Raw genomic sequence first — 25,440 nt, 5'->3', positions numbered from 1 at the left:
ATTTCTTTTACAGTCTAGTTCTTGAAAAATTACTGTTTTGACACTTCATCCCAGTTTTACCGAACTAAATTCAGTAAAATTTCAGGAATAAATTTTCTCCGTGCAAAAAAAACAATCGTTTTCTATGCTCAGCGTCGACGCTAACTTCAGGAACCTAATTTTTTCTAATATTTACCAAAGGTGTCGACTCTCGAGTAATTGAAATTCAAGGAACGTAAAAAATACAAATTCTTAAGGTTTTTATCGAATTTCAAGTTTCCAAAAATCAACTTCGCTTTTATCCTTTTCATTATATCGAGAGACGACTGTATATTTCACTGTTATTATCAAATAATCGTGAATCTCGATGGTGGAAGAGGAGAAATAGAGGAAAAATAGTATATAGTGGTGGGGAGGCGACAAGGAAATGTAGAATAGAAGCGGCATCACTGGCAGCAACGCGATCCGGGCCACATACCTAACTCGGTTCCAATCCTCCTCTATCCACCGTTAACTATACTGCGATAAGTGTTCCCTGTCGCTTTGGAAATCTCTCTATGCACGAGTAGGAAGGGTGTGCTGTGTGGAATAACCAGCTAGAACGTGCTCGATGAGAATCTGACCGGATGACGCTTCGAAAATTACTGCCAGCAAATGTACATAACATGCGGATCTGTACAAGATGCCTTTCAAAAACCGCATACTGGCTCAATACTCATTCCAAAAATTATTCATTCCACTGTATACGTATATATCAATAAGCCTGATCATCCTTTATGCAAATCATTTTATCCAATAAATACCAGGCAAAAAATGGATTTTCATTATCAAATGCCTACTCACTGGCAAAATTATTACTAATATTTATCAGATAATTGGAAATGTTTCTCTTATAAAAATCTTCAGGTGTATTATACTTATGAAATAGTTAAGAATATTTAGGTTCCTGAATTTTGCGTCGACGCTTAGCATCTAAAACAAATATTTTCTTTTGAAATCGAAAATAATCAAACAATTATATTAATTTATTAGGAAACATCTTAGGGCCAGTTTCACCAACTCCGATTAAAAGTTAAACAATGATTAAATCAGGGTTGCCACAAGTCAGGAAAAGTGAAAATTTTGTCTGGAAATCAGGGAAAAGTCAGGGAAAAATAAAATTAAATATTTGTGGCAACCATGATTTTAAATCCTTAACCGAACAGTCATGGTCGGTCAAATTCGTTTGCATTAAAATGATTAATTTAAAAAAAATAATTTTTTGTTACTAGTTGATAAAGCAAGAAATCAGACAAAATTTTACTATAATTAGTTATTTGTATTTTTAACTAATTGCCATTTAGAGAGTACAAACTCAAAGAGAAAAAGAGTGTAACTACAAAAGATTAAAATTTTCAGACACAGATTTAGCATAAGGTATTTAAATTTTAGATTTTTTTTAGTTGAACTTCAGTTTGTATTATTTATTTCAAGGCATTTTGTTGAAAGTATTTAGTATAAACTGAGAGAGTATAAATATAGAAAGAAAATGATGTGTATGAATCATAAAAAGGATTTCTCAGAGTCTATAATATTTTTATAATTCTTGATAGTTTCTTCAGGTGTAAAGATAATTCTCTTTTTCCGACTTGACGTAAATTTTTATATATACATCTTTTATGAATTCTATGAAAAAAAATTCTGTTTTAACACCATCACTCTGTGAAATGTTAAATCAGTGCACTGACTTTACCTGTTCTTTGATGGCAATACACTTTCATAATTTTTACTCAAGTTTCTTTACCCTTATTCTCTTCCACCTTGAAGTTATTTACATTTTAAAGCCTCTTTTACTACTATTCCGTTTACCGTGTCTACCTACTCTCATTTTATAACACATATTCTCTCTTTGAATTTTCAAAAATTCCGGATTGATCGGAATTTCAATTTAATTAGGTTATTTTATATTTACATAAAACTGTAGTTTTCATACTGTTTTTTATCTTTATGTAAAAATAATTTATATTATACAAAGTAATTCAATTCTCAACTGAATTTAAAGTCTGGGATTTTTATTGAAATGCCTGGAAAAAATTAAATTTTTGGAATTCATAAGAAAATTCTGAATGTTGATGTCTTTTTCGTTTGTCTCATAAACTGTGAAATTATCACGAATTCTAATACAAAAACTTCAATTTTTTCTATTTCTGACAACAATTCCTTTTTAACTAATTTAACTTTTGAAAAACTATTGTAAAATTATTACTTAGAAATTATTTAATGAATAATTTTACTTAAATATTTCAAAATTAATTGAATTTTAAAAGAGTTGCATTTGCAATTTTCATAAATAGATGAACTTCAGAAGGTTTTAATTAGAAATTTTAGAAAATTTCAATTTTTAATTAATTTAATTAGGAATTTTGAAGAACTTGGATTTTTGACAAATTTTAATAATTCAAATTCTTCTAAAATTAGATAAAATTTGTTGATATATTTAATTAATTATTAAAAATAATGGATTTTTTAGAAGAATTTTAGTTAAAAACACTAAAAAAAATTGAATTTTGGAATAGTTAAAAACGATTGCAGAAATTCAATTATTTTCAAAAATAATAAAATTCTTCTCCGAAATTCAATTATTTTCAAAGATTTTGAATAAAATTCTTAGCAAAATTTCAATTATTTTCAAAAATTTTCAATTCAGTGATTTTCAATACCTATTGTTTCAATAAAATTTTCCAAAAGAATTCAATTATTTAGAAAACATTTTAATAAAATTCTACGCAAATATTTCATTATTTTTTTCATAAACAATACAAATTTTGCAGGAATTCAATTATTTACAAATTTTTTATAAATTTCTTCTCATTAATTCAATTATTTTCTTAAATATTAAAAATTATCGACAGAATTTCAATTATTTTCAAAAATTTTAATACATTTCTTCACAGAAATTCAATTACTTCAAAAATTTTAATAAAATTCTATAAAAGAGTTGAATTATTTTATATAAAATTTTAATTAAATTCATTAAAAAAATTTGTAAGACATCAATTCAAAAAGGTTATTGATGTTTTCAAATAATTTTACAACTAAAGAATCAAATCAAATCTAATAATTTTTAGAGTAAATCAGAATATTCTTTAGGATCAGACAAAAAGTGAAAATTTTGTCTGGAAATCAGGGAAAAACAAAATTAAGCTTTTGTGGCAACCCTGATTAATTTATCCAGTTTCAGAAAATTTATAAACAGTTTACGTTAACTCTGTGAACAAAATTACAGCTTCCTTGTTGTCAAGATAAAAAAGTGTTCCTTATTTATAAATCGATAAATGATTGACGTTTACGTTACAAAGTGTTTTGTCGACATTTCTGTTGAATGTTTGGTATTTTTAATTACGTTTGAAAAGAAATTCACTAATTTTACTCTCTGTCTGTGTTTCTTATGATGAAACGAGGAATTTTGATGCCAATTTGTTTGTTTTCATCATATGTAGAGAGAGAGAGAGAGGAAGTATTTGGATTTAATTTTTTTGCAATTTAAAGAGGAATTTTCAGGTTCTTTTTTCCTAATGGTAAAAGAAAAAAAGGGAGATATTTGTTGAACGACTTAGACTATCTCGTGTTGGTAAAATAATGCAGAAAAAGTGGAAAACAAATGTCAGGAGAGGTTATAAGGAAAGAGAAGCGAAAGTACCGTTAACCCCTCCTGAAGTCAAATGGTTACGGCACTGATCCACAGCAATATTCTTCCTCCTTCTTTCCTCCTCGTCTACACACTATCGTGCGCACCTTCCTCAAAACGCACACATTCACGTGTGTATTTCACACAAATTCACACAAATTCTCACAAATACACCCACGCGGTCAACTCTGTAAAAGCCTTATGTCGCAAAGCGCCCAGTTCTTCATGTTTCACTACCTAGAAAGTCATTTTCCATCTCGTTTTGCGAATACGAACTTGGTCTTCTGCATTCTATAATCTCTTCCAGCCCACACAGCAAAATGCTCCGCGAGAGAATAATTTTACCTCAAAACGTTTTTTCTTCATTAACCTCTTTCATTTCTTTCACATTTCTTTTTTCCTTTTTTCTTTTTTTTTCTGAAAACATTCCGGTGCGTAGGAAATAATTTAGAAAATTAAACTTCATTTTTATGTTCACGAAAAATGAGATTTTTAGGAAATTTAATCTATTTTTGCGGAAAATTTTTTGATTCTGCGAACATTTAGTCAAATAGTTCTTTGGAAATCGTAATTATGTGACTTAAGCAGATTTAAAAGAAGATTAAAAGAAGGATTATTTCTGTACAATTGAAACTATTCTCTTTCTCTCTCTCTTTTTCTCTACTTTTGCTCCTCAAACGTGACAGATATTTAGACTTTTGAGCTTAAAATCCAGGATCATTTCCACTTTATAATCCCACCTCAATTCTGAAAGACAGACATTGGACTTAAGAATCGAGTTTTAAATGATCAGTTTTAAAAACTCGTTTCGGTAATAAATGATGTTTATTATGCTTTTAATGTGTTTTCGACATTTTGCCGTTCGTGTTGTAGTTGAGAGGTAGAGGGGGAGGTATTGATTATAAAATCAACTAATAGTGGAAAAGATAAATAGTAATAGACGATCATCGCAGTATTCACGCCGATATGCTCCAAATATCCAGAAGTTTCAAGTGAAGGAGATATTTGTTTAACATAAATAATTCAAACAGAGTATATTTCAATTATAACTGAAAGAAAACAATAACAGAATAAAGGTCTTCGTAAACATTTCGTGAAATTCTAGAAAAGTACTTTTTTAACATGTCTCTGAAGTTAGCGTCGAGGCTTAGCAACAAAAACTATTATTTGGGTCATAAATTATAAGTGTTCTATGGAATTTAGTTAAGTATTATTAACATTTAAGAGAAGTCTAAACAATTTATAAAATTTGATAAATATTTTTTAAAGTGCATATCTAGAAAGTAACTATCACTAATTAAAATACATTATATGTAGTTATCAAAATTCCCCTGGTAAAGTTTGTTATAACTCTAATGCAGTGAATTAGTAATGAGAATATTATATTCATCAGGAAAATTATATACACATACATTAACTTTCAGATAAATACGACCAAAATTTATACTTGTTTTAGATAAATTTCTTTTTCCTGAATGTGCACTTTACGAACATTAATCAAATTACTGTCATTATTGTCATTATAATTTTGCAATTACGAGCCTTTTAATGGCGTTTTTATCAGTAGGCCTTTTTAAACATTTATTTTATTGTAAATCGATTATTGGAAAATTGAAGTGAAAGTGATTACGCCATAAAGTGGAAGAATGTGATAAATTCATTATAGCTGAATCCATTGGGATTAACTCCTTTCGTGTTTCCTATACGTAATTTTTAACTCCAATAGCGCGAAGGTCGATTTTTTTCATGATTTCAATGATTCATGTTAGTCTTACAGAAAAAAATTATGATCTCTCTATTCGGCAAAATTTAATTTTTCTTTCTTGATACTAGCAAACTTCTAACTGCCTTTTTTAAATAAAATTAGCAATTTTAAAAATAATGGAATTTGAGAATTTTTAACTTAAATTTTTGTTGAAGACACTAAAAAAATTCAATTTTGGAGAAATTACAAATAATTGCTGAAATTTAATTATTTTCAAAAAAAAAAAAAAATTCTTATAAAATTCAACCATGTACAAAATTTGAAAAAAATTTTCGTAAAAATACTAATTATCTTTATAAATAACAAAATTCTTCTCTGAAGTTCAATTATTTTCATAAATGTCAAAAAAATTCTTGTCCTAATTTCAATAATTTTCAAAAAGATTTCTAATTTTAATTATTTTCAATATCTACTATTTTAATGAAATTTCGCCAAAAGAATTCAATTATTACAAAAAAATTTTAATAATAAAAGTGTATGCAAACATTTAATTATTTTCATAAATAATAAATTTTTTTTAAGGAATTCAATTATTATTTCCATAAAAAATAATTTAAAATTCTAGAAAATAATAATTGAATTAAAATGATAAAAATAATTTTGATGAAGTTAGAGTAACAATATTCTTATGATATAAAATAATGATTTTATCTCTCGGTCATCTTTAATTATTATAAAACATAAAGAAATAGATCACTCCGAGTCTTCGACTTGGAGCAATCGATATCTTCATGTTTTATAACAATACTTTCATGCATAAGTTGTTTAATTTAAAAAAAAGTTTGAATTTGAATCTTTTGAATATCTTAATTCCTGTGGAAAATCCTGTTACAAAAATAAAATTAAAAATAGGAATTGTGCAAATATTTTTCTTCTTTTTCTAAAACAAAATAATAATTTTGTTAAAAAAATTGTGATTCATAAACAAAAATAATGCAAAATAAATAAATTTTCTATTTCTTAATCACAGTTGTTTAAGAATTTTCTAATTTTGTTTAGAAGTAAAGAACAAAAATCTGCATAATTTAAATTTGACAAAACATAATATTTATCAAAATTTTAGTCTTTTAATGAAAAGAAGTTAAAAAAATTCTAATGATTTCTATTTGTCATTACAATTTTGAAATAATTATAAAATATAAATAATTATAACATTAATTAATTAATAATAATAAAGTACATGTTCCGGTATAATCTGTTCGCAGTTTGAAATTAGTTGTTGTTTGCATTTTTGTTTCTTAACTTTTTTATAATTTTTCTTTTCAAATATTTTCATTTTAAAAATATTAATATATTGAAAATCATCAAATTGTTGCAAAGACTTTTATCACAAAATTTGATAATAATAGAATTTCTTCGAAGAATTTTAATATTTAGGAAAATAACTGAATTCTCGCAAACAACTTTATTAAAATTTTTAAAAATCCTAATTAAATTCTTTTGAAGAATTTCTTTGAATTTTTTTTTAAACTAATGCAGTTTTTTTTAATAATTTTAATTGTAAATTTTGAAAGCAATTGAATTTTATGAAGAAAAATTTTATTAAAAATGAATTGAAAATAATTGAACTTCTGAAACGAATTTATTTTATTATTTATAAAAATAATTTAATTCTTGTAAAGAATTTTTCTATTTATAAAAATAATTGAATTGTTCCGAAGAATTTAATAACATTTTAGGAAATAAATTAGTATTTTGTAAATATTTGAAAATAATTTAATTATTTCGAGGAATTCAATTAAAATTGTTTTGAAAATAATTGAATTCTTTCAATTTTTTTGACGATTATATTTAAAAATTGCATTGAAAGTAATTTAATTTTCATAATTATAGAATTTTTAAAAATATTTTGAGAATAATTGATTTTTAAAGAATTTTAAATTCTTGTTGAAATTAAATTTTATATGGAAATTTTTGAAAATAACTAAATTTTAGGAAATTGGAATTTTATGGAAATATTTAAAAATATTTGAATTCATCCGAGGAATTCAATTAAAATTGTTTTGAAAATAATTGAATTTATGCAAAGAATTATACTATTTATAAAAATAATTGGATTCTTGCGCAGAATTTTACTATTTATAAAAATAATTGAAATGTTTCGAAGAATTTATTAAAATTTTAAGAAGTAATTAAATTTTTATGAAGAATTTTATAGAAATAGTTGAAAATAATTAAATTTTTTGAGAAATTCAATTATAGTTGTTTTGAAAATTATTAAATTTCTTTAAAGAATTTTATTAAAATTAAGTATATTCAAAATAATTGAATTCATTACAAGAATTTTATTATTTTTTAAAAATATTTTGTGAATAATTGAATTATTTTTAGAGAATTTTAAATTCTTGTTGAAATTGAATTTTATGGAAATTTTTGAAAATAATTAAATTCTTTCATGTAATTTTATTTAAAAATTTGATTAACAATAATTTAATTCCTGCAAAGAATTTTAGTATTTATAGAAATTGTTGAATTGTTTCGAAGAATTTATTAAAATTGTAGGAAATAATTGAAATTATTGAAAATTGAATTGAATTGAATTGAAAGTATTGAAAATTATGAACTCATCCGAGGAATTTAATTACAATTGTTTTAAAGAAATTTTGTAAAGATTTTACTATTTATGTCAGTTAAAATTTATGATTTTTAACTGATTTAAATTTAGAGAGTAGATAATTGTTTTACTGAACGCTAATTGGTAGAGGTCATGTGGTATGAGAATCTTAGAGAGAAAAAATTATAACATTCTAAATTTATACGGTCGGTGGCAGAAAGCAAGTAGCATTTTGCAGAGTGCAACGATTTAAACTTAAAAATAAAGTCTTTCTATTTTGAAATTGAGAAATGAATAGCAAAATGTCAGTGGTGTCCCCTCAAAATACTGTTTCTTGCAGTTCGTTATTTATTTTTAATAAATTTGTATTTGATTTACGTCTTTTAGCAGGTTACTGCAGATTTGATGCTGGATTGCTATTTATATGCTGATGTTAATCTCATCATTAAGAAAAAATTGTCAGTGAATTCTTTTCAAAATGTCAATGGTGTCCTTTAAAGTTCTAAAGTTTTCTTGGTCTTCAAAACTGTATAATTTAGAGCGAAACTCAATGCAAATATTTTTGAAGTCATGCTTAAACATTAATTCTGATTATACAAATATTTCCTCTTTTTAAAGTAGGAAAAATTTATTTGTGAAAAGAAAAAACGGAAGCGGAAAATTCCTTATAATTTCTGCCTGTAGTTTTGCACCTGCTATGAAAATTACAAATTGCTCTTATATCTGCTAGACAACAATTTTATATATCAATTCTAGTCAATCAAAAACGAGTAGCGATAAGTCTAAATTCCAACATCGAAAAATCAACAATTTTGTGTTTCCAGTTTTTCTCCAATTGTAGAAAATTGTAGATTTTCACTTACATTTTAGATACTATTTCTATATCTAAATCAGGTAAAATTTTAATTGATTCAGGGAGAAATGAATTTTTGACGATGAAGAAAGTTTGAAATTCTTCTTTTTTTCTTACATAAAGAATTGTTCGTGTCTAATGAGGCATTTTGCGGAATTGAAACAGTTTTCCTTCAATGACTGCAATATACACCTTTTACGAGTCTGTCTTTCTCTCTCTTTCTCTCTCGTTATACTCTTTGATAAATCAGAGCATTTCATGACTGTGATGAATAGGCTTTCGACTAAAAATAAATACGTACAAATGTGCGCAGCTTGTAGCTTCTTTTGATAACCAGTTTGAGTTGTGGTTTGAAGGATTAAAACCAGTTTCACATTTTTGTGTCTATAAGCAACCTTGGTTATTTACTGATTATTGATGGTAATTGAAAGACTCTGCGGGGATAATTTAAACACAAAATTTATAGAAAATTTACACTTGTTTTCCAATTAATATGTGCGTATAATCGTTTTTGACTTAATAAATTAGAGAGATGATGATGTTAATGTAGGAAACGATGCGAAAGGGAGAAGTTATACTTTTATAACTGTATTAACGGAGTAAAAATGATTCGTACATTAATTGTTTTGCTTTTTTTATTTTGCTTGACTCAGAAGGAAATATAATTTTTTGTTGTAAATTGTTTTAAAGCTACATCTTAAAAAGAGTAATCTTCATTTTAGCAGATTCTTCTAAATTTTGATGCACATTTTCATCTTGTGGTATCAAAAATAAAATTCTTTAGAGGATTTTCCTCTCTTTATATAGTAGAGCAAGGTTGTCACAGGTCAAGAAAGTCAGGGAATTTTAGTTAAAAACACTAAAAAAAATTGAATTTTGGATAAGTTACAAATGATTGCAGAAATTCGATTATTTTCAAGAGTAATAAAATTCTAAGCAGAAATTCAATTATGTTCAAAAATGTTTAAATATCCTCGTCAAAATTTCAATTATCTTTATAAATAATAAAATTCTTAGTAAACTTTCAATTATTTTCAAAAATTTTAATAAAATTCTTAGCAAAATTTCAATTATTTTCAAAAATTTACCTCAATTCAATGATTTTCAATATCTAATATTTTAATAAAATTTTCCAAAAGAATTCAATTATTGAAGACAAATTTTAATCAAATTCTACGCAAACATTTAATTTTTTCACAAATAATAAAAATTTCACAAGAATTCAATTATTTTCATAAATAACAAAACTCATCATTGAATTTTAATTATTTTAAATATACAATTCTAATAGAATTTCTCCAGAAATGTAATTATTCTTAAAAATTTTATTAAAACTCCTCAAAGGAATTCAATTATTCAAAAATTTGTTGATAAAATTCTTTATGAGAATTCAATTTTAAAAACATTCAATTATTTAGAAAATAAATTATTTATTTTTGTATTTAAATAATTGAATTCTCATAGAATTTTCAAATAAAAATTTATTTAAAAATGAATTTTAGATATTAATTGAATATTAAAAGCATTATGGCATGAATTTTTAGAAATAATTGAATTTTGAAAAGGTTTCAAATTAAAATTTTTGTAAACATGCATTTTCCATACTTTTGACTAACAGTTCTGTACTATTAATTTTTTTGAAAAAGTTTAATTAAATTTAAGAAGAGTTTTAGTTAAAAATTATTTCATCAATTTTATGAATAAAGTAATTATTAATTTTTATTGATAATCAATGTTGATAGTAATAATATATTGCTTCGTCAATAAACTGAAAATTGTCGAAAATAATAATTTACAGAGAGGAAATTTTCGATAATTGCAGTTTTATTCAAGCGTTACATAAAATTTTTATTCCTTGCATATATTTTTCTTCTTATTCTCCTCCTCCTCTTCTTTTTTCTCATTTCAAGAAGAATTTAGATACGGTTTCTTCTTTTCTAAAAATAGTTAAATGTTCCTTATTCTACAGGGAAGTATCCTATAGTATTAAAATTGACTGTTTGATGTCTCAAAAGGCCATTTGAGAGAGAGAGAGAGAAAGAGAGAGAGTAAGCCTCTTAAGAAAATTGAAAGTACATCATCTTTTCTGTATAATGTTCAATATTGAAAAGGATTGAAGATTTTTCCAGTGAATTTTCAGCTCACTGACCAAATAAGTTATATTGGAAGGTTCTTCGTATTTGAAAGCAGTGTTTCGTTACATGTAGACAGGGGGCAATGGCTGATATGATTTTATATATATGTACTGTATAACGGTGATTCGGTACATACGCATGTAATTGTCAATGACGCGTGCGCTGTATAATATGCTATATATGCTCCCTGATATATTGAGCTCTCCCTGTTATTGCAGGAAACACAAATACTCCATTTTAACTGTGTGACTGTCTTCCTATATCTGCTATTTGATAATAAACAGTCTGATCATATTGATCAATAAATGATTGGTGGCATTAGTGAATATGGATAATATGGATAAACGGAGAGACGAGGAAAATGTACCTGATATTTTATTTATTTCTTTCTTCGTACCAGAAGAATAACACTTCTGTTTGAAATCTCGGTTACTTTTTATAACATTAAATATTAATTAGGATTTGTGATTAGTATTCGTATTATATATAATCAACAATCACAGGATAGAGAAAGTGAATTTTTTCTTTTTTTTCACTATTTTCGACAAATACGATTTTATATTATAACAAACTACGTTTCAAACTTTTGTCTCATCCAGTTTTTTTTTGTATAAAATGATATTTCGATTTTCATGGTGTGCAAAAATTTTTTCCTTTTAATATTTTTTGTAAGTCTCTGAGCGCATAAAACTGACTTTGATAGTAAAAAGTAAAAATATTATTTATTAAAATAGATTTTTAAAAATTAGTTTTAAATACTTCTTGACCCAATAAATTCAGTATTTGATGCAAATACAACTTAAATTATTTGATTCAAGTAAATATTTATTTGATAATAGACAAGTAATCAGTTTTTTGAATCAAAATAAATTTTTTTTTTCAATGTAAATTTTCCTTTTTTTGTGATCCACAAGTTTTGAACGTTCAAATGAACGGAACAATTTTTAATCCAAAATATTTTCATAAATTACTAATTGTAATTAAAGTTGTAGCTTAAATTTTACATTTAGAAACTTTATAATTAATTTTTCTTTATTGTTAAATAAAATTATTGTAATAAAAATTTATTTTGAAGAAGAAATAAATTAATTTCGTTTATATGAACGTTCAGAACTTTTGGGTCATTTTTTTTTACATTTTTATGAATTTTGACACTAACAGAATTGACACAGGTCAGGAATATTTGGGAATTTTATTGAAAGTACACAGTAAAAAGTAAATCTTAATTTAAGAGCTGCCTTAAATTCAACACTGTCTGCTATAATGTTAAAGGATACGAAAAACGTGCGTAAATTCAACATTGACAGTCTTAAAAATGTTGCATCTTAATTTAAGGCAGCTTTCGTGCCTTAAAATAAGATTTTCTTTTTACTGTGTAGTGAAAAAAATATCGAATTTCTAGAAAGGCTATAAAAATTCTGATTTTTGGTGTGGCATTTAAAAATATATTGAAAAAACTAAATGGTTTTAAAATTTTCTTTTTCCTCTTAAAAACTTTTATAAAATTCATATAGAGTTACAGTAGCAATTTTTATTTGATTTATTTATTTACTTAGATAAAACAATGTAAAGTAATTGACAGAAGTTAGCCATATCAAAAGAATAATACAATCTAAATAAATAATTGAATTCTCGAAGAACTTTCTGAAAATTATTAACAATAATTGATTTAGATAAGAATTTTATTTGAAAATTTCAGAAAATAATATTGAATAATTGAAAACTTTACAAATAAATATTTTTAGAAACAACTAAAATCTAATAGGTTTCAAAATTAAAATTTTAGATTTAGTTAAAAATTCTAAAAATTAATTGAATTTTGGAAAAGTTAGTGTCAATTTTTATTGGTTTTTAGTTTCAATTCAACAAAATTTTTTAAATTTCAGTCATGAATTTTGGAACAATTACAGTTTTAATCTCTAGAAGTAATTAAATTTAAATTTAAACTTTAGAAGTGTTTTTTAAAATACAATTATAAACATTTTTTTATTTAAATTAAAATTGAAAATTTTGCAATTTGTAGGGGAGAGTGGGGCAAACCGGCCCGGTGGGTAAACCGGTCAGGGGTCAATATCTGCGAAATGGCGAAATTGTCAAAAGTGCTATTTAGAAATTTGAAACAACCATATGTAGTATACCTTATTTTTTCAATTTGACATTTCTTACTTTTGTTTGTGCAACGCTGGGAGCAAAAGTTTTTTTTTTTTTAGTTTTTTTCTACACTTTTACGAATTTTTTCTTAAGGAAATTCTAAGGAAATCGTGTAATATTTCCAAATATTAGGTCTTGGGTTTTGAAGGTACACACCTCAGGAATATTTACCACCAAAAACTTTGATGAATTTGCAAAGCGTTTTTTTTTTACAAACATTTATTCTCAAAATGGGCCTATGGGGAAAACCGGACCGTTTTTGGTGGGGCAAACCGGCCATAGGATATTTCCATTGAATTAAAGTTTCATAAAAATTATTTTTAAATAAAATGCTTCTTTCATTAAAATATTTACTTACAATGAAAAATAATTGTCTTCCAATGAGAATTGGACCCTTTAATATTGTTTCTCTGATAATGACAAACATTTTTATTTTTTTATTAAAAAAAATATTTATTTAATTAAAATTCAATCTCGTATTATTATTTTCATTACTACAACCTTTTTTACATGATTCTTTATGTTTTTTATTATTGTAGATTATGTAAATGCAATATTATAAATAAAAAACCAAACGGTCCGGTTTGCCCATGGGGGTGGCCGGTTTACCCCAGGGGGTGGGGCAAACCGGCCCGTTTGCAAATTTTTTTAAAGTTAACACAGCAACTAAACAATAAAAGATAAAGTATAGGTGTCTCTGGGAAAAAGTTGCGCAATTAAATGATCTTTCAAACAAGACCTCGAAAAATGAAATCGGTTGATTCGTTTAGTCACAATAAGAGTAAAAAAACCGTTACTATGTCCGGTTTGCCCCGCACTCTCCCCTATAAATTATTGAATTTTTCTATTTAAATAATTGAGTTTTCGAAGAACTTTCTGAAAGTTGATTTTGAAATCATAATATTGAACTTTAAAATAAAATTTCAAGTAAATCTTTTGAAAATTTTAAAATAAAATGCAAATAAAAATTAATTTTTATTTATTCCATTATAAATTTTTTTTTCAAATTTTAATTCCTGCTCGAAAATAAATAACAATAATAAGTATTTAAATAGTTATTTATCTGCAAATCATTGGGTTTTTAAATAATTAAATTTAGAAATTCTGAATATTTAATTTTTAAAGAATATAATATTTAAACTTTTTCCACACTTTTTGTACTTTTTAAACTGACTAAAAAGATTTTTTTTGTAATTTATTGTCGATTCGAGGCCTGCAATAAACTTTTTGCTATTTTAATCCAATTAGTTATCACCTACATTTATTATTTTTATTACTATTATCACCTAATTTTATTGTTTTTCTTACTATCACTGAAATTTATTAATTTTATTAGGGGTCATGCAAAACACACGTACTCTGAAAAAAATTTACTTGATTCAAGTAAATATTTATTTAATAATTGACAAGTAATCGGTTATTTGAATCAAATAACGATTTTTTTCAGTGTAACACTTTATTTAACGATATTTTTGAGTCTTGAATCTTGTCTTGGTCTTGACAGTTACTGTCTCGTCTCGTCTTGAATAGACAAGACGAGAAAAAAGTTCATCTTTGTCTTGACGATGATTGTCTCGTCTCGTCTCGAAAATCTCGAGTCTTGCGGCATCACTAATTTTTAACTGACATTCAGTTATTTGTAACTATTTGTCAGTAGAAATATTACTATTTTGAATTAGTGACTGCGTCTTTTTGCTTCTGAATCAGTTATTTTTATCTGATTCATATTTAGAGAGTGTATTTATTGTCAACTTATATTATTATCAACTAAATCAGTGATATAAAATCACTGTCTCACCCTGAAAATAATAGTAAATCAGTGAAATTGAAATTGAGTTGGCTAAAAGTTAATTACCGAACTGATTTGTTGGCTTTCAGTTCTGAAATTTGCTTTTGATTAATGGCACCTAAAGACTGATTTAGTGCTAATAAATAAACTACAGCTACACTAAAGTTAGGGATATAGGTTAGGTAATTAACAAAGAGTATATAATATTTGGCATATATAGAAAATTGTGGAAATTTGGGGGTAATTACAAATCGGTATACATGGAAAATAACGAAATAGAATTTGTAAGTTTGTTGAGAATTCGTGGGTTCTGTCGACGTTGCATTGGCTTTAGATTCCTTCTATTCGCGCGGTGGGTCATTCGGTTATTTATGGCACTCGCTATGCCGAGCAGTTTGAACGACGAGTTGCGACGGGGGTTTGCACGGAGTGTGTGGCCGGGAAGCGGTTTTCAGGGAGGTGGGACAGAGAGAGACAGAGAAATAGAGAAAGGGGTATTAGGGAAAGCATTGGCAGAAAGAGAGAGATGGAGTTAGGGAGAAAGAGAGAGAGAGTAGGAGAGAAAGACAGAGGGAGTAAGAGAGATAGAGATAGAGAGAAAGAGAGAGAGTAAGAGAGAAACACTGTGCGGGTGTAAGAGAGAAACACATAGAGATAGAGTAAGAGAGAAAGAGAGAGATGCCAGAAGGTAGAAGGGGTTGGCCAAGCTTGTACCGCGTGTAGTGAAGTCTATAAAGGAGTGCTTTATTGATCTCAGTTTGAACGCGCACATAGGATACCGATATAGTAGTTCTATAACGGTAGCTTTCTGAATAAGGGGTTCTCCGACGGTATCCACCAGACGAATTTACATCGAATAGGCACTTGAAACTTGGAACGCGCGTCCTTCCTCTGTACACTTTCAGAAAAAGAATAACTTTAATGATCATTCAAGAATTCTTCAAACATCCAAAAGCTTCTTCTGCTCTTATTCTTGTTCGTCTTCAGAAACACAAACCCAGCTGAAAATTTACATTCGAATTGCCACCAAATTCTGGTTAATTTAACTTTAGCTGTTTTTGATTAATGAGAAAGAGTAAATAATTAAGTAACTTTAATTATCATTCAAGTATACTTTAAAAATCCATAAGCTTCTTCTTCTTCTTGTTCTTATTTAAGAAAAACATAACCAACAATTTAGACAACAATTTACATGCAAACACCAAATCTTGATTAATTTAACTTTAGATATTTCTGATTAATGAAGAAGTGTCAATAATTAAATAACTTCAAGCATTTAAGTATAATTCAAACAAAAGCTTATTGTCCTCATACTTGTTCTTACTCAAAAAACCGAAAATTTACAGACATCAATTTAAATCCGAATTGGCAACAAATTCTGATAGAGTTAACTTTAGCTTTTTGTGATTAATGAACAAAGTGAATAATTAAGTAACTATCATGATTAAAGTATACTTCAAACACCCAAAAGCAGTTTAATCTTCTTGTTCTTCTTCGATAAAAACACAACAACCGAAAATTTGCAGACATTAATTTAAATCCGAATTGGCACCAAATTTGGTTACATTGAACTTCAACTATTTTTGATTAATGAAGGAAGTAAATAATTAAATAACTATAATGATCATTTGAGTATTCTTTAAAAGTTTAAACATTCAAAAGCTTCTGAATCTTCTTCTTGATTATCTTTTTGTTCTTGTTCAAAAAACTAAAAGTAACATTGTCGCTTATGTCACAATTTCTGTAGCATAACATAATCATCCGTAGCTAAAGTATTATTTAGGGTATTCTTTGTAGGACAAAATGATAAATATTTAATATAACATGTAATTAATTTAATTTAATTTACATTAATGTAATTAATAACAGAACGTTGTTAATGTAATTAAGTACTGAGTGCTGTTAATGGTAATTATAAAAGAATTTTTCTAATGGTATTAATAACAGATTGTTGTTAATGGTATTATGACAGAATGTTATTAATAACAGAATAATAATGTTATCAATAACAGAATGTTGTTAATGTAATAAATAACAAAACAGTGAAAAAATTTAGTGGAGAAATTCTACTAATGTTGTGTTAGTAAGTGAAAAATAGTTAAATTAATTACTTTTTTAGTTAATGTAACCCTGTTTGTGCCGTTGATTTTACTGTTTTTTTAAAAAGGGGGAAAAATAGTAGATCAATAAATTGACATAAATACGTAGTTACATTCCCAAATAACTTCAAAATCTCATTGTGTCAACTGTATTCTTTGTTGTTTTAACTACTTTTTGGTAATCAATAGAACTTTTTAAATTCAGTTAAAGACCTATTCAATTATTTAGAGTACATAGTTAAAAAGTAATCAAGTCTACTCAGGTTTTTTTTTATTTGTATGTAATTGATAACAGAATGATATTGTTATTAATAACAGAATGTTGTTAATATTAATAGTAACAGTAGGTTGGTAATGTTCTTAGTAAATAAAATGTTGTTAATGCTTTTATTAAAAAGTTGTAAGTATTAGAATGCTGTTAATGAATTTAATAACAGAATGATGTTATAGTATCAGAATGTACACGGAAAAAAATTTTTACTGTGGGATACAGCTAATTTTGAAAATAAATAATATAAAGAATCTATGCAACTAATTCAGTGAATGATTTCCAATGCAGTAGTCAAACTCTTTCTCTGATATAGAGAAAATGAATATAACTGGTCAGCCATATTGGAAATATTTGACAGTTTACCATTCTTATAGAAATTTCTCTAAAATCACAAATGTCAAATTTACATTTCTTACCTCTAAATACGTATTAATTTACTAATTTTACATTTTATTAGTTATAACATAAAAAATATAATTAATAGAATTTGAATATACGCTTTGAACATTAATTTAAAAATGTTTTCATTCAAGTGTTATTTTGAGGTTGTGTTGTTTTCAAAAGGGTAACGCAAGAAATATCATTTTCGCTGGATCAGCGAAAATGGATTATCGATGGAGCCAAATCAGTGAAACTTATAGCTATTATAGTGAATGTTATCTCTAATATAGTAGAACTTTTTTTAGCGTGTAGATGTAGTTATTAGTAACACCATGCTAGTAATGTTCTTAGTAACAGAATGTTGTTAATAATGCTCTTAATAATAGAATGGTGCTAATGCTTTTAATAACAGAATGTTCTTAATGCATTTAATAACAGAATGTTGTTAGTATCAGAATGTTTTTACTGTTGTTAGTGACAATATGCTGATAATGTTGTTAGTATCAGAATGTTTACGAAGTTGAAGTCCACAACGTTGATCAACGAAAAAAATTTATTTAATCTATTTCAATATTATTTTTTATTTAATATTTAATTGTATAACAATTATTATCAGATCATAAACATCGCAGTCTATTTTTTCTAAATATTTTTGTGGCAATATTGCTGCGTTATCTTTTATTAATTTACTAAGTGCACAATTTTTTTCGTTGACAAACGCTGTGGACTTCAACGTCGTGAATGTTTTTACTGTTGTTAGTAACAATATGCTGGTAATGTTGTTAGTGACAGAACGTTGTTAATGCTATCAGTAGCAGAATATTGTTAATGTTATTAATCTATTTAATAATAGAATGTTCTTAGTTTCTGAATTCAGAAAAGCGTTAGGTTTCAGCAATAAAACATTTGCTTGGTATTTAAACAACCAAAATTTTTCTGTTTGTATCAGTAAAAATTTAGATTGGCCCAACAAAACTTTGTTTAACACAACCAAATAATAGGAAAAGTAATTTTTGGTTGGACGAACCAAAATTTGGTAATAAGAACCACAATTTTATTAACACACGGAGAGAAAAATCTAGCTTTAATAGTATGACACTACCTATACTAATTTCGCATGGACTATAGTCACGCTTCAAACGCATGAAAACATACCGAAAAACCATGGTGAAGCGTGGACCCATGGTTTTTGGGTATGAATTCATGCGTTTGAAGCGTGACAATAGTCATGCGAAATTAGTATAGGTAGTGTCATACTATTAAAGCTAGATTTTTCTCTCCATGCACAATAACAAAATTTTTGTTACCCAAATACCATCACTGTAAAAAATTTGGAAGTAAAAAGACATCAGGATTAAAGTTTTCCGAGTTAAAAAATAATTTCCTACAATTACAACGATGTGATTCAATAATTACATCGTAATAATCATATCATATTAATCATGACATATTAATTATATTAACAACAAAACCCACTTAACCTCTTTCAATTACAACAAATATTAAAATTCAATTACAACGATATTAATTTAGTGTTTAACAATGTAATGGATTTTAATTGAGTTAACTCGTAAACAAGTGGGCAAATACTAATCTCAATAATTGTTTTGGGATTCTATTGGATATTCTGTTTGAAGCTGATAATACCAGGCTCAAGTGACTTTAGAAATAATGTCAATTTTCTACTGCTATGGGTTTATACGCCAAATAGATTTGCGCAAAGTTGGCTATGTTTCAAGAGTATAGTGTTATATATTATACGGTTGGAGATTAATTTTGATCGTTGATTTTCGAGTGTTTTATCGTCAATGTGTGTCATTTCAAGGTAGAGGAAAATATTTTTTTTTCTTTTTTTTGAAAGTGCCATGTAATAAATCTAGTATAAATATTTCTCTGAATCCCTCTTTTCAAATATTATCCTTATTGCTATTTTATATCAACCTGTTGATGATCTAAACAATTTGACGAGAGAATTTTACGTTTTCTTATTTTTATTATTATTTTATTATTTTTATTTATTTATTTATTATTTACTTATTATTCTGTAAAGTTTTGAACATTCATGATCGAAATATTTTTTCTGTTCAAGTACTTTTTAAAATTATGTTTAAAATTATGTTCCTAACTTCAGGAACCTTTTTAAATTTATCATTTCTTGTTTGTTCTAGGGTAGAGAATAAGCAACATCTGGATGAATAATCACTCCTAACTGGTAAGTCTTTAACACCATTAATCTTAATAAATAGTGAAGAATTTTATAAACTGTTTCTAATGCATGAAGATAAATTATCACAATTTCAAATTTTGTTTCTTCTTTTCCACTTTGGTCTGTTTCATAATCCGTTTAATTCTTCCTGAAAATATTATAGAGAATTCCTACTAGAAATATTACAATAGAAATTAGAAATAGAAATAAAATTAGAAATACAAATATCTTATAAAATTCGTACGAGATTCATTAGAAGCACACATATATACCACTCTTAGAAAGTGTTTGCTTTCCATGGTCTAGGTTAGCAGGTCAATCGATGAAGTAAAGGGTTATGCATTGCACACCTCAAAGTGAAAAGTTTAAAAATAAAAGAAAAAAAAATTGTCGCTTTTTTTCGATATGTACGATTAAACTGTTGGTGATTTGAAGCATTCTTGATAAATACCATATAGTGTACACTTGGCGAAAACATTTCCTGTAAAGAGTTGTATTTATGCATGTTGACTAGAAATTTACAACTGTCCATGATGGTAATAAGCTCTAATGAGCATTGAGAATATACAATACACTCTTAAACTGTTATATACACACAATCTCTTGTCCGAAGGTCAAAGACATGATATTGGCAACCAAGAACTGCACTGCGGTGTGTTATTGACGATAAAAGTTAAAGTAATAAAATTCTCTTAGAGATACACTTGTGATATAAAAGTATGAACCTTGTGCTACTATCCTAATCGTCAACGCTCTAAAAAAGGTAAAAACGTTTCTACGTTGTGCATTTTTTTCCCATTTATTTCCATCCACTGTTTAATATTATATAGTGTGAGTTAGGTGTTCTGTATTTACACTTAATACTCTACATCTGAATTAGCAGTTTTCCACACTTGAAAGATTCACTATTTCAATTATAGTAGAGATTACAGGATTACACCATCAAATTTGCAGAATTCTGCTATTGAATAAGTAGTTTGCTGCTAAAAATCAGTAAAATCGTTACTATTTAATTGCGGTAATCGAATCTGAATTGTTTATTAAATAGGACAAAAATTAAAATTGCAGGAGTGGAAAAATCTGTTTTTTGTATTTTAAGTTTAGAAATTGGGTTAGTAAAGAGAATTTAATTTTTTTATTTTATAGCAACAATTTTTTTAACAACAGTTTTAGTGAAAAATGCCTAAAATTAATAGTAGAAACCGCGATAAAAATTGAATGTCTTTATTCTGAACTTTTCATCGATTGTAAATTTATTATTTCATTAATTAACGAATTCAGAGTTATACATTGTGTGTAAGGTAAATGCATACACACACAGATGGGAATTTAATTTAAATAGGTCTTATTTTGATTTACAACATAATCACCGTACGTGATTGAAAATGGATTTAATTTTCAATTATTGACCTCCACTGCAAGTTGATTGGCACTTACTGGTCATAGATAAATTTTGTTGATTCTGTAAACTATTGATTTTTGTACCATGTGTACATTTGTTGCGAAATTAGGTTTTTTTTGGAGGTAATGAATATTTTTTTATTGGGTGATATATTAAATACCCCTTTAAAAGAAGAATTGTTCTGAAGAATTTGAATTTTGAAAGTAATATAGGTTTACAAATTTGGATTAACTTTTGGACCCAAAAATGCAAAAAGGCAATTTTAACCACTTTTTTTTCGCTGAATTCGCCTCTGTTGCTAGATTTTCCCTATCACGTCAAATTTTAAAATGGCGGATCCAAGATGGCTGCTGAAAAAAGATATAAATCAATCGGATTTGCTTGAAACTTGTTGCTCCGGGTTTTTTTGGGTGGTTTCGAAAGATTAAAATCATATTCGTAACCAAAAACCGTAAAAAATCCCCAAGTAAAAAGATTGAAGCAAATCCGATTGATTTTCAACTTTTTCATCGGACGTATTGAATCCGCCATTTTGAATTTTAAAAATCTGACTTTATATTCGTCATCAGCGACTCCAAAAACTTTACTAAAGGAAATGTCGGAGAATTTTATAAACCTTGAAAAAACCTGGAAAAGTCAGTGAATTTTAATAGAAATCCTGGAAAATTGTTGTTTTCTAAAATTATTGTGTTTATTCTTGATGAAATCTAATTTCACTTAAATATTTCAAAAATAATTCAATTTTAAAAGAATTGCGTTTACAATTTTCATAAGTAGATGAACTTTAAAAGATTTTGATTTAAAATTTTGCACAATTTCCATTTTAAATGAATTTAATTAAAAATATAAAAAACTTAGATTTAAAAAAAATTTTTTAAACTAAAATTCTTCTGAAATTAGTTAAATTTTTTAATATATATTTAACTAGTTTTATTAAAAATAATGGATTTATAGAAGATTTTTTGTTAAAAACACTAAAACAAATTGAATATTGAAGCAATTACAAATGATTGCTGAAATTCAATTATTTTCAAAAGTAGTAAAATTCTTCTCGGAAATTCAATTATTTTCACAAATTTTAATAAAATTCTTGGTAAAATTTTTATTTATTTTAAAAAAATTTCCTCAATTAAATGATTTTTTAATATCTACTACTTTAATAATAGTTCCTAAAAAATTAAATTAGTTAAAAAAATATTTAATAAAATTCTACTAATTTATTTTCATAAAGAATAAAAATTTCACAGGGATTGAATTATTTTCATAAATAATAAAACTCAATACTGAATTTCAATTATTTTTAATACAATTTTAATGTACCTAATTCCTCGAGAACAGTTATTATTCTTAAAATTTTTATTAAAATTTATCAGAGAAATTTAATTATTCTAATAAACTTTGCTAGAATTTATTTATTATTTTCTATAAATTTTTAATTAAGTTTCTTTAAAAAATAAAATTATTTTTAAAAATTTTAATGCAGTTCTTTGCGTAACAATTCAATTTTTTTCAAAATAATTTTAATAGGTAATATTCTTCGCAGAAATCCAATTTTTGTTTAAAAATTTACAAAAATTCTCGTCAAAATTTTAATCGTCTTTATAAATAATAAAATTTTTCTTCGAAATTCAATTATATTCGAAACATTTAATAAAATTCTTGTCAGTATTTCAATTTCAAATTTTAATTATTCAATTATTATTTCAATTATTTTTAATACAATTTTCATCAAATTTCTCGAAAAAAGCAATTATTCTTAAAAATTTTATTAAAATTTGTCAAGAGAATTCAATTATTTAAAAATTTGTTAATAAAAATTCTTTATGCAAATTCAATTTTAAGAAACATTCAATTGTTTAATAAAATATTTATTTTTATAGTTAAATAATTGAATTCTCATAGGATTTTCTAATAAATATTGATTTAAAAATGAATTTCAAATTAAAATCTTTGAAAATTTTAATTTTTAATATATTTAATATTGAAGAATGTCAGAATAATTGAAATTTCGTAAAATTAAATTGTAAACAAAAGAATTTAAAAATTTACAAAGAACTTTTTCAAAAATTATTTTTAAAAAATTGACTTAAAGAAGAATTTTAGTTGAAAATTCTAGATATGAATAATCGTCTAGATGAAAATAATTTTTGAAGAAGTTAAAGTAACAAAGTAGCAGGTTTTAATTATTATAAAACATGAAGAAAGTGATCACTCCGAGTCGAAGACTCGGAGTTATCGCTTTCTTCATGTTTTGTAATAATATTCTTAAATGTTAATGAATTTCAAATTTTTGAATATCTTAATTTCTATAAAAAAAAAATAATGATTAAACATTTATTTAGAAATGAAGTTATTGATGTTTTTGAATAATTTTCGTTATATAAACCTGGAAAAATTCTGTTTTTTAACCTCTGGAAAAGTTGGGGAATTTGAAAAGAGCAAAAGCGTGGCAACCCTGCAGTGAAGAAATTACTCATTTTCAGTAAAAAATAACTGAAAAAGTAGTTAAACTTAACTAATTGAATTACTAAAAAAAATTTATAGAAAAATGAGTTTTTGTTAAGTGACAATCACTTATTTTTAAGGAATATAGTTACGAATAGAATCTGTAGGAATATAATTACGATTTGAATTAGTGACTGACTTTTTGCTTCTAAATCAGTTATTTTTAACTGATTCAAATTTAGAGAGTATAGTCCAAAGTGCCAAATTCACATTTATAAACTACAAAAGCGGTTCATTCAAGCAGGAAAAGTTAAAAAGAAGGTTACAATGAGGGCGCTGCACGTCAACTTTCTCGCAAATGCAATTTCATCGAAAAACTCTTTTATAACCATGCGCGCAACTTGATGCTGATGATGATCGGACAAAAGATAATCGGAGAGCTGCTGTCGTGTCGCTTGCAAGGCGCGCACCGCTACGAGTTCTGAAGAGTTGCCTCAGGGTTTATGTGGAAGGCAGGGGGGGGAGGAGGGCAGAAAAGGAAGAACCAGCAGCGTCAGTAGTGGCAAGAGGAAGAGAGGAACGTGAGGAGGAACATAGAAGAGCAAAAGGGTCGGGTGGAGAAATGGAAGAACGGGTATTAAATGGAAAGAGGAGCCACTATACGGCGTTTCGTAGGGAGACTGAGGAGAAGGGAGGGAGGAAAATACGAAAAGGAAGAAAAGGGCGGCGGGGGTTGAAGGGTGGTTAGAGGGACGTGCCAAAGTTTTGCGAGCACGCGCTACTACTCTTTGGCACACTGCATGGACTTTCTGTCCCTCTCTCGAGCCCTTCTCTCTGTGTTGTACACACATACACAGGGAACTCGTCAACCAACCTATAATCCCTCTTTCCCGATGAGCCACTCGCACCAATACCCCACCCGTGACGATCATATCTTTCTCTTTTGCATTCTATACGCGAGTTATTTTTTTCCCTTCTCTTCTCTTCTCTTCTCTCACCTTTACCCACCTTCCATCTTGTCCCATCTCTTTCTCTTCAATTCCTCGTCTGTCTTTGTTCCGTCTTTCTCTGTCCACAACTTTTCTGTGACCTCTTCTATTCTATTCCTTCCTACATGTATATCTCAATATCTTGACTCTAGCTTTATATCTTTTAGTTTCCTCTTTGTTTTTTCCATTGGTAGGATATTTGTTTGCGTTCATTGCGGGTGTTCGAAGGAGAGAGCGAGAGATAGAGAGAGAGAGAGAGAGAGACACGAATTTGTATTCGTATGAGAAGAATATAAAAGGGGAGAATTGTATTAGGGAAACGAGTGAATAATCACAGCAACGACTGAAGAAGACAGAGTACTTGTTCAAAATTAATCGGAGAGAGAAAAAAATTCTCCTTATTTAGGTGAGGGTGCGCCTATACATATATATTTTTAACTGTATCAAAAAAATGATTTATATCTTCAATAACATTATTTTACAGTCATTTTTTTAGAGGAATTCAATGATCGTAAAATAAAATAACTCATAAAATATTTTGACCCTTTTTGAATTTTATTTTTTTTTAAATTCATTTGACAAAACAATTTATTTGATTCAAAGAAATTTTGTTTAAATCAAACTCAGAATATTTTTGCTATACAGTCAAACATAACTCTCTAAATCTGTATTAGTAGAATTCTACTATAAGAAATAGTAAAATTTTACTAATTTTTAGTAGAACAGTTCTACTAATGGTTAGTAGAATTCTACT

General features: G+C 26.6%; 1 protein-coding gene across 18 annotated transcripts in view; it reads left to right on the top strand.

Annotated features, from left to right (window-relative positions):
• LOC122502778 (bromodomain adjacent to zinc finger domain protein 2B-like) overlaps positions 1–25,440 on the top strand; it is a 212,760-nt gene that overhangs the window by 40,659 nt on the left and 146,661 nt on the right. For all 18 annotated transcript variants that reach the window (XM_043612983.1, XM_043612986.1, XM_043613001.1 and 15 more), the window contains exon 2: positions 19,813–19,856. The gene's annotated coding sequence lies outside the window, so the exon portion shown is untranslated. The remainder of the gene's footprint in view (positions 1–19,812; positions 19,857–25,440) is intronic.

The sequence above is a fragment of the Leptopilina heterotoma genome, unplaced genomic scaffold, assembly GCF_015476425.1.
Source record: "Leptopilina heterotoma isolate Lh14 unplaced genomic scaffold, ASM1547642v1 Lhet_237, whole genome shotgun sequence".
In the NCBI taxonomy this organism is placed as follows: Eukaryota; Metazoa; Arthropoda; class Insecta; order Hymenoptera; family Figitidae; genus Leptopilina; species Leptopilina heterotoma.
Note: the sequence above shows the minus strand (reverse complement) of the source record. Positions and strands in the feature narration are given on the sequence as shown.